This window comes from Corvus moneduloides, chromosome 6 (assembly GCF_009650955.1).
Source record: "Corvus moneduloides isolate bCorMon1 chromosome 6, bCorMon1.pri, whole genome shotgun sequence".
Lineage (NCBI taxonomy): Eukaryota > Metazoa > Chordata > Aves > Passeriformes > Corvidae > Corvus > Corvus moneduloides.
The window spans coordinates 43,482,605-43,494,366 of record NC_045481.1 but is presented as its reverse complement, the minus strand read 5'-3'; positions in this window follow the sequence as shown (position 1 = coordinate 43,494,366).

Genomic DNA, 11,762 nt, shown 5'->3' with positions numbered 1-11,762 from the left:
TCCGTAAATCAATTCTGTTACTTGTTGAGGTACAAGTAAATTTATAAACTCAAAATAATGTTTCCACTTCTGAGTTTCTCTTCCTAGACTCTTAATTTTTCATGTGCTTTTTTCTAAGGTTGCATAAGACAGACATACACTACAATCTATGCATGTATGGTCGCACCAGAGGTATGATTCTTAGCCAGCCCAGATAGAGAAGCTGACCATATCTTTATCAGTTTTGCTAATATAATTATCTTCCTTTTTGCTCTGGTTGGGAGTTGCTTTACGGTTTTGTTATAAAGACTAGACACACATTCTCTTTGAGTGATAAAGCAGCTGGATATGAGTACAAACAAGAATTCAATGCTGCTGAACTTCATGAAAATTTGTGTATGTAAGGGCTAAGAGTTTTCAATCATAGCAAAATTTTCAAGAAGAAAATGAAATACTTGTGTGAATCAGGGGTTCTGTGTAAATTCCAAACCATGGATAGAAATGGGCTAAGATGGAGCAGACTGCTGGAGAGTAAGAGTTCTTTCAATGGTCCCTGAAGGTGGGATATGTATATGTTTTTATCAATCTTGACCCTAGAACATCTAAACACTAATTTCAGAAAGTGAAATGTTCAGTATGTTCCTAGAAAGGCCACTCATTTGCTTTCACAGTGTACTTCAAATATATTATGTGCTGAAAACCTTCACTTATATACTGCTGGTTGTCTTTCTGCAGAAAGATTTGTCTTCCACAGGTCTGCAAGGCCCAAAGTGAGTGAAACTTAAGAAGTGCATAGTGAAATCCTAAACAAGTCAAACCCTAAGATAATTTCCTAGTCTACATCTGCATTGGTATTTTTACAGGATTGCCCTGATCTGAACAGCACCTAGCTCCACTATATTCATCAGCATAATCTCTGCTGACCATCCTACACCCAAAATAATAAAGTAAGTGAGGTAATCCCTCACACCAGGGATGTTAGTGGATTTCTGTTATGGCGATAACACTTTGAATTAGAATTAAAAGTTCTTATCTTTTCAAAGAAGATATTTTACAAGAAAATGTCTTGTAAATATTGATCTAAAACCATCAGCGGGATAACTCTATTGAAGTCAGTGAAGTTATATTCTGTATGAATTTGACTTCAGTGCTTGGAAAAATCTTTAATATACAGCTAAAACAGATTTAGCAAAGAACTACATTTTGCATCACACGTAATTTTTCCAAGAGATTGTAAAAGCTATTAATTTTCAGCCCTTAAGGGGATCTTCAACATATTAACATAGTTTTCAGTATATATATACTGACAGTGTATGTCTGCTTAATTTAATTTACATTGGAGTACATTATTGTTTCTTCAGGACTCTCTGAAATTATGTTCCAAGGTTTCAAATTGTGACATTACACATATCAGTAGGTCTTTCTGATAAATATCTGGGCGTGTGCTCTGTTTCTGAACATGAAATCAACCTCCAGTTTTGTCATTTGACAGAAAATGAGATTACTACTTATGATTTCATTTGAATCACAAAAAAAGCAATCTAAAATTTTAGGAAGTTAGCTTGTAGCCAAATCCAAATATATTTCCAATATTTATATCAAAGAAAGAAACTGTGGTAAATGCTAGTCATTTTACAAAGCATACTATGTAGAGGCAAAATAACACTTGCATATAATTCTCAGGTACAATATTAACAAGGAGGAATAAACAAATCATTAAATGATTCAAGCTTCAAGCAAATATGAAAGTCCTCAAATTTGCTGTCAGTTAAATCTAAAAAATAAATGAACAGTTTTTTAACCACCCACTGTGTACCTGCAGATGGACAGACATGCAGAGACAGACAGACATACAGACGGACAGTGTTACTCCCTCCCAACAGGAGGTGTCCTTTCTTTGTGGATGCAATAACAACTCCAAGGAATTCTGTAAGGCTGGGTAACATTAAACCTTTGTGCCAGTATAAAAAGCTTAGTAAGCATTACTGGAGCTTCTACTAGCTATGATTCTGATGCCAGACACAAACACAGGACAAGGCCCTCTGGCTCCTGCTATTTCTTGCCTCCAAGGTTATCACAGGAGGAGAGGTCATGGTCACTGCCGTGGCCTGGCTGGCACAGACACATGGTGCAGCTCCAGGGCATCCTCCAGGTGCAGCAATGACCAATGCAGGACAGTGCTTGAGGACCTCAAACATCAGATTTATTTGCAAATAAAAAGGAAAAAGAAATCCTACTGTTTCAGATTGTCTCTGAGGACTTTGCCTGCAGCTGAAACTTATGCCTGAAGTTTCTTTGTGGGTCAATTCTAAACCACATTTTAGTGTCCACATTTTACTAGTCCACAGTGTCTTTGTGGGTCAGCTCTAGTTCACATTTTACTGTCTACAATTTAGCAAAAAATACTTTTTCATTTTCCATCCTCTGTGTTGGGACTTCTCATCTGTACCAGTGGGATGAAATTGTAGAAATGAATTAATGCTTACAATTTTGAAAACATTAAATGAACAATGTTGGAATTAGAAACCAATATGAGGAGCAAAAGAGTCAATTATGAGTTACAGTGTAGCAAAGGTGGATTTAGGAATCCTGCCGACTGTGCCAATTTGTTGCAAATGGACTATTCACACTGCTTAAAGAACCACTGTCAAAGGTATCTGCAGAAGTGGTTTTATTGAAATATGACTCTATAAAAGTGTGGCTTAACAAAGTTCAGGTTCAAGGTTCACTCTGTTACTGTACTGCTCAAAGGATATAACAATGATTCAGAACTACCAAGACAAAATTAGTGTTACCAAGACAAAATCTTAGAGCACTGTACTACAAGGTTATGTAAGATATCAGTCAATTACCAAAAACTGTAATTGTTAAGAAGTCCCTCTGCCTTGAGGAGCAAGCTTGAGAGGCATCCCAGTTCAATGGAGTCCCCACAATGCTGCCAGCTGCTTAGAAGGGAGAGCTCAAAGAAAGCACTCTTAGTCTGTCATATTTATGGAATAAAGGGCTTGGCATGAATTCAAATTACATGTGGTGGATAAGGTGTGCATGAGACTCCTTGTATCCACAACTTCTTTCTTCCTTGAAGAATGAGAATTGAAAATGGCGTGTGCTATTCATGTGTTAATTATGCGATCAGTGCTGCATGCTCATATGCACTGATGCTCATTGTGCAGCTCTGTTTCTCTGTGGAATTCAGAGAACAGTTTAGAACTAGAGAAGTTCTTGGCTCACACATCTCTGGCCTTTACCACTTTTGGAGCCTGTACCAAACTACGCCTAGTTTGATTAAGGAGCAAAGTATATCCGTCATTCCATCAGATACTCTGGTCTGCAAGGGATCCTCTTAAAATGCAAAAAGACCCAATCCAGGATACAACACTTGTAAATAAATCTTGCTGCAAAGAAGTTTTAAAAAAATTGTATAACCCCTCATGACTTTGCTCGAAGACAAGGTCTCTAGTTTCTTAAAACTTCTCCAAGAACATTATCTTGAAGAAAGCTTATTTTGCAGTATGGCCTGTCAGAAGGAAACTTTGTTTCTTTTTATTCCTGTTCTCTTTAAATCTTTTGGGGCTTATCACTTCTGTCCTTTCAGCAAATGTCTCTCTATAAAGTGCTATTATTTTTTGAAATATGCAGTCCATACCTTTGATATAGTGAATTGTAGAAAAGCTCAGTTTTGACTCAGCCTGTCAGGAGGTTAGTCTCACTCAGCCCCTAAAACCACCACATCAAGAAGAAAATTCTCAGAAATTCCTCAGGAAACATGCAAGACATAAGCTGAAGACCTTCAATTTTTCTCAGTGCCACTGGTATTTTAAACTGAATTTAAGCAAAAGCGTTCATGGGACTCTCCTCCCATACCTTCTAATCCTATCACAACAGAGAGAATTTCCTGCCTGCCTGAGTCACTTGTTATCATTACTGTTGTTGCCCATGCTGTGTAATTTGAAAGACAATGTGCTATTGTGCAGTAATTACAAACATTGAACCCACAAAGTGCTGCAGTGGTTGTATTGTATACACTTGTTTTTCATCCTGTTATATGTACGATGTCCTACTATTTCAAAAAAGATAAAAAGAGATCAAATAGGTATTTCTTCTAACCTATCCCTTATCCCTGAGGCACTGGAAGAGCTATTGGATTGTGTGGAACATGATGATCAGCCTTTATATCATCTTTTGACAATATACCGAGAAAGAATAACCTTTTCATCATTTGTGTGTGGTCCTGAAAAGAGTGCTAAATGGGTTGTCATGTAAGGTGTTTGAAATTCCACACACAACATTTTCTCTGTGCTTTCTTAGTTGTAGCATTTTAGCAACTAAGTGGCTCACATAGCACATTTTACAAGGAATGATGAACTAATCATAGAATCACAGAAAGATTTGAGTTGGAATAGACCTTAAATATCATCTAGTTCCAATCCCCCTGCCATGAGCAAGGACATTTTCCACTAGACCAGGTTGCTCAGAGCCCCATTCAATGCTGGCTTGAACTGCCAGGGATGGGGCATCCAGAGCTTCTCTGGGAAACTTGTTCCAGTGCCCTTATAGTAAAGGATTTCTTTCTAATAACTTATCTAAACCTGCCCTCTTTTAGTTTGAAGCCACATCCTCTTGTCCTGTCACAACACGCTCTTTTAAATTGTCTCTCTTCAGCTTTCTTGTGGGCTCCCTTCAGGTACTGGAAGATGGCAGTTAAGTCACCCCAAAGCCTTCTCTTCTCCAGGCTGAACAATCCCAGTTCTCAGCCTTTCATTGTAGGAGATGTGGTCCATCCATCTAATCATCTAATACTCTGGAGTCTGTGGGCACCTTTCAAATCTTACTTTAAATGTCAGTCCAGAGAGTAGCTTTTCACAAGAAAGAACATGTTATTGTTTTCCCTATTCGAATTTTACATTTCCTCTGAAATGTGCTTTGAAAAACTTTAAGAGAGGAGCTGACTTTGTACACACAAGTTGATAAGTGTCTGGATCAATGTTAATGGATGTTAGGTTCCCCATTGCATTCAGATATACAATACATAGACTTTGTACATTATTTTTATTAACTGGTTACAGGTCCTTAAAAACATAGAGGACAAATGACTTTTCAGGAGCAAATTTTGTCTTCCTATTTTTGATTCTATCTAGGGTGTCAGTATGCTGAGATTGTCCCAGAGGGGAAAACTGTGAACACTGGCATAGGCAATAAAGCAGAGTAGAAAGTCAAAACACAGCCACTAAAAACTACTCCTGCTATTAAATAATTAATGCTTTCCAGATAAGTGAAATGAACAAATGACCCTCCCCCCCAAAAAAAAGATTCCTGAAAAATGGGTCAAAAAATGAAATGCAGCACTGAAGTAAATTTTGCTGTAGGGTTTCTGGGTTGCCCTTTTCAGATGAAATGACCAGATACACTATAGAATGTTTGGAAATGAATAAGGCAGACTTAAAAATGCTGAACACCTGTGCAGATCCATGTTTTGGAATGTTACAAGTGGACGTTGTAGCAAAACCTTAGCATTGAATGCTTGAAGATGCAAACATATTCAACTCCAGCACAGTTAGGCACTTAGAAAATGTCATTGTCTACTTAATTGGAAGAGGTATGGCTTTATTTTTTGAATCTGTCCTGTGATAATCCTAAGGAAAATATGTGATTAAGAGATGAAAATGGCACAAACATGAGTTTGGAATTTAGAAAAATCAGTGTGAGTCCAAACTGAGGTATACCAGGAGAACTGCGTGAGACCCCTATAGATCAGAAAAAAATCCAAATTTATTTGCCTGTCTGTTTTGAAATACTATATTTTCATCTGTAATACATTTACTATGTATTTTTGTGTACCTAGTAAATGTAAATGTACATAGTAAATGTAATACATTTACTAACCTATACATATATATATATATTTATAGATAGATAGCTATCATATAGGCACATCTTAAAAATCCATACATTTTCTTTTTTTCTTCTCATTCAAAACAGAAATTTGCCGAAGGAGCCCTGTCTGACACACAAACTAAGCATTGGTTATAAAAAAAAGAGAATCATTAACATAATACTACATCCTTATAGGAAGTCTTAACTCAGTTAGCCACGCAGGGAGGCAGAATCACAAGATGTGGAACTTGTCCTTTGCTGCTGGGTAAGGCTGGGTTATAAATTCCCTCCATATATTCCTAATAAAACTTGCCTCTACTCTTCGCACGCTGAAGTAAATGAAACTGTAGCGTTTGACTCTCCCCTGAGATGAAAGCTCAATAGGTACTACCGCAGGTATTTCATTCTGAAGGAATTGAGAAAAGCCTGAACAACCCTGACTTTTTCGAAACGTGATTCTTACTGCTTATTGCACAGATGTGGCTTACCTTTTACTAGCAAAATAAATAAGTAAAGCCACACAGTTATAGAAAATACTCCCTGAAGGGGAGAACTGTGTATGCAAGTCAGTTGCGTAGATGAGGATCGCAAATTGCCTCTGTTGGAATGGGAGTTGCCTCTGTGTCAGCTTCAGGAGCCAATATAGAAACAACTCTTGGTGTTTGTGAAAAGGACTACCTTTCCTTAAGCAGTTTTCAGAGCTTGAGAAGCCACGTCTAACAAAATCTCCCATCAACCTTGTGAGGCAAGTAAGTAGCAATATTAAATGCATATTCAGTGCTGATTGGAACTCTGTGGGTTTGTTCCTATAATTTGTGATTTTTTTCTTCACCTCACACTAGAAAAAGAAATCAACATTTTAAAATTGTCTGCAAGAAAGTTTACAAGAAAAAGTTTTTCTGGAAATGTTGAGAAGACCTTCCTGACTCATTTAATTACCTGGTTTTGCTTTCATCTGTCTTTACAAGATACAATTAGATGAAATACATGCAAAGTGACTGAATTAAGATACATTTTTTTTTTTAAGAGATACTGTTCTTATGAGGTTGAAACAAAATATATTGCCATTTAAAAAAATATTTCCTTCTTCCAAATCTACAGATGTAAAAAGTTCTGATGAAACACTTTGATTTCAAATTGCCATGTATGTATATATTATCCACATCTGTACTTACACCTACAGCTATGATTTAACTATGTGGTCTCTATCTATTTGGCAATATATGTATTTGACATGCACTTGAATTTAGGTGATGTCATTTGGGGAAAACAGGCTCAGCTATTAAACCTTTACTGAGCACATTTGTCATACCCTTCTTTCACTCCTCTTCAACCAAACTTCTGAGCCATATTGAACAGTGAAAAAAGTAGGGTCTAAAGGGCCAAACATAGATGTGCACTTCAACCCAGCAACATTTTACCTTTCTCTGTGTTTTTTACCACAGGTTAAAACCTGAACGTTAATTAAAGTAATTCGTATTTATCAGATATCCTTCAGAGCAAAAGCTTCCTTTGAAGGCTCTTTCCACTGCCTATTGATTTAATCTAGTTTAGCTGTTTTGTGTAGTTTTTTTTTTTTAATGTCCCAGTCTTTCACCATTATTTGATTAATAGCCAGCCAGTGCCATGCAATAAAGCTCCCTTTGTTTGTTTGTGCAACAAGTGTGATCCATAGACATTTAAGTGTACACTGTGAGAAAAGAGAACAGTTGTCACATATTCCCTGGGAAATGTTAGATTGATCTCTTTAAGGACAGCACTTAGAAAACAGTGCTTGCTAGGCAACTGTAGAAAGGTAATCAAACTTTTCAGTGTTTTGTGCTCTTTAGATCTATTTCTCATATCAACTGTTTTTTTATTGCCGGAGATCTGATTTTTTTCCAGCTGTCATTCATCTAATTCACAGCAGTGGCCACCCAAATTGCTGTAGTCAATATGAGAGCCAAATTACTTTACCTGTCGACATTCTGCTTTTGTCTTCATTGTAAATATCATTCAGCCCTAAGAAGATTGTCTCTGCAGGTGCAGAAGTGAGTAGGAATGCCAACAGAAATTAAATGACATTTTATCACTTTTGAGATAGCATATGATTTGTTTTAAGAGATGATTGCATTTTCTACATGTATTTCATCAGCTGGTATGTCTATTGCTTCCTGATCCAGCTTCCCCTGAAGTCAATGGTAATTTTTCAGAGGTGTCATACAGAGCTGGATTAGGCTCAATATGATTGATAGAAAGACATTAATGAAACACAATAAATTTAACAATTAGGTTGGCAAGCTTATTGCTTCAGTAGATCTTAGATGCTTAAGGAGATAACAGGTACCTGATAGATGACTGTATTGATCTCCTATTCTAGAATTCTTTTCCTGGCAATGAGCATTTGATCCAGAAGGAATCATATTCAGCATTCTGCCTGTTGAGTAGGAGTATGGCTGTTTACTTCCAGACTCTTACAAGTCTTTGCATATGTAACCCATGGAGAAAAGAGGTTGAATGTTTCTTTCTTACTGTAATTCTCACAGTCACCATTTTTTTAAAGATCAAGAAATAGCCAGAGAAATCAAATGGGGTGAGATGGACAGACTGAACAGATTGCATACAAAGAGGAACTGTCTTTCAGTCGCTTGTAAATTCTGTGTGTTCTGGATGTGCCTCTCATCAGCCCTTGCCCTCTTCTGCATGGAATCATTTACTCTCACTTTACTCATGACAATGACAAGAGAGTTATCAGGTAATGAATCACCAAACTTTTGTTTCAGTAGTGACAAGAACTTTTAAAAGCTCACTTTGTCTCTTAGAAAGCTGAAGGACTAAGCCAATGTAGCCATAGCTTCTTAAAATCACATTGTAAAAAACATCCTCAATGCCTATTTATTGATGTTGGTTTAAAAATAACTTCAGAGCAGGTGTTCATGAAACTTGGTGCATGAATGTTTGCAAAAAGTAATCATCCAAAACATTCAAAGAGTATTTCATGAATTCATGTGGCTGTTGAAAAAAAATATTCATTGAAAAAATATTTTTGGTATTAGCTCAGCTCTTGTCTGAACTTCAGAGATGGCTTGTGAAGAAAAATGTTAAAAGAAATAATCTAAAAAGAAAAATTCCTGTTAATAGACACACCTTTGAATGGCTACTTTTGAGTGAAGTATAAATATATTCAGAAGTAAAAATAAAATTCTGATACTGTCGTGTTTTTAATGGTCTAACTAATAAAAGTGTGGCAGTGCTGTTGATATGTGCTGCATGACTTTTTGCTATTTTTTCAAAGTGGAAGGGGATAATTCCATTTATTTCAACAACAATAGGAAGTTGATTGATATTCTGCATGAATAAAAATGGCAGGTTTCTTTTTCTTTTAGGATGAAGAAGGCCGTCTGTCAGGAAATGGGAACCTTTCAATCCAGAATATGGTTTGCTTCAACTCTTGCACAACTGAGTACCTTTAAAACTTAAATGCTTTACCGCACAAGATACAAACCCATGGCCAAAGCTCATGGCCAGATAACAGAGTAGAAAAAGACCTGCAGAAACAACTCCAAAATGTCAAAATACTTGTTTCGAAATTTGATGCTCAGCTTCTAGGAGATAGTTGACCAGTTAAAATTTAATGTATGGAAGAGCAGTTAGAGAAGTCACTGATGGTCATTGGTAAGAAAAAAGATAATAGTTTCACACATTAGTTTTAAAAACTTCTATGAAATTTCAAGTCACCTACTCAATTAACTGGTACCTTATTTCATTATAAATGTCTACTTATTGTCCAAAAAACTCAAGTAATAAATAATTTATATGAAAATCTTTTTTAATGGAGCAAGAATTTTAGCAACAGTTATTTTTAAGACTATCCTTACAAATAATTCATATAAGTACTTGTCTTGTCTAGTAAGGGTGCCTGATGTCATGAAGCTACCTTTATGACAAAAAGACCAAAATTATTTGATTTGGCAAATTTTATGCTTGGGTGTTTTTTTGGTGTTGGTGGTTTTTTGCTTTTTTTATGTTTGGTTTTTTGTTTTGTTTTGTTTTTTCATCTGGACATGAACAGCTCAAAGATCTTAAAATTTTCAGTGTTGAAAGATACATTTTTCTGAAAAAGCAAGGCATTCACATGAACAGAATTTGATTATTAGTGAGTTCCCAGTTACACAAAGCTGTCTCAAAACAACGCAAAACCAAATAGCTCTATTTCAAAAAGATAGTATTTGAGACATTCCTTTTACATAAATATTTATTTCCAAATTTTTTAGAGAGGTATTTCCTGAAGAATAACCGTCCACTGAACTCCTTTTTAAACCAGCTGCATACTCAGTTTAGTCTGGGCTTATTAACTCATAAAAAATACACCATGGTGGTAAAATAAATTATATGTCATCCCTAGAGAAAAGGAACCAGAAGCAACAAGGACACATAAAGTAATAAACCCTGTTATTTAGCCTTACAGAGCAAAGGAGAGGGGAAAATTCCCAGAAGATGTTAAAATCAGTGTGGCTAACCTCAGTCCAATTAGTCCATTTACTCCAGCTGAGGTTCAGGAGGTGAATGCCTGAGGTGCAGATGTGAACTACATGAGCTGCTCTGACCTTTGAGGATGCGTGTCTCTTCAAGTCAATAAAGTCTTACTGAGGCACCTTGATTATAGTCGTATTTATCTCTTGCCATTTACATGAATTGGGTTGTCATGACAGCTGTTCTTCACTTATCTAGCTAATAATAGTAGTTTCTGGAGTTTTTTGCAGTAGCCTTTTTTCCTCAATGTATGCATATCTATTGTGACTTTTCAATGCCTTTCAGACTTAACCAGCATCAGAAACGTGTCTTCAAATCTGTGCCGCGTATTCCAAAGGTCATAGCTAAGCTGACACAGATTTATGCATTACAATTTTTCTGCTTTTGCTCTTACTGCATGGAATACTTGTGAAAAATTGTATTGATTTTTATAATTTTAATGTGATTATTTTCAGAATCTTTCTAGTCCCTCTTACCTTAGCTGACCAGTTAAGTGGCCAAATTAGAGACATCTTTCTTTTAGTTTATCCATTCAAAATATGCTTCTCCATTTAGCATATTTTAGAATTACTTTCTGTGCTTTGATTTCTAACCTACAGAATATCCTCTCAAGGGCAAGTGAGCCTGAAAACCTCATTGTTACCTGCACATTTCAAGGCCTTTCTCTTTGCAGTACTTCCTTGTTATTAAAGTTTTGCTGTTGGCTTAGCCATATCCATAAGTTGAAATTTACTTTGTGTACTTTATTGTCTATAAATGCAGCTCTATTAAAATAGAAAGGGTGATAATCACTGTTATTGTATGAGTAGCTATTGTATGAGTAGTATAAGCCTGTCCAGAAATCACAGCAAAACTCTTTGAATCTTTTCTGAAGAAAAGATGCTGTGTCAAATATAAACAGCTGCTGCAATTACATAAGGTAGAATTCAGTTTGCAAGAGGTGTTGAGCTTTGGAGCACAAGCCAGTTACCAGCAGGAGTCAGGAATTGTTCCACCAGGAATAATTATCTAAACTATATGGTAACAGGTTATTTCATACTGGAACATTTTAAATTCTTTTGGTTTTGAGGGAAACAGTTTCTTACCTAGAATCCTTCAAAGGCACTTATCTATCCACAGCTATACAGCTATGGACTGTGACCCATGGTCATTGAAAAAAAAAATAAATCAGTGGTGCTATTACATATACCACAGAAACCTGGAATAAACTCGGTATCATGTGAAGAGACCTCAGGGGCTTTCTCACTGGCTCTGTGGTTTCCAGTTATGCAACTTCATTTGCATGTAGTAGTGGTGTTGACCACCTAGAACCAAGCTGTGGTCTTGAATTCAGCCTTTGAATTATTTCTTGTGTTCCCATAGAAAAACATATGTAGTTTATATACTGTTTCACCCCA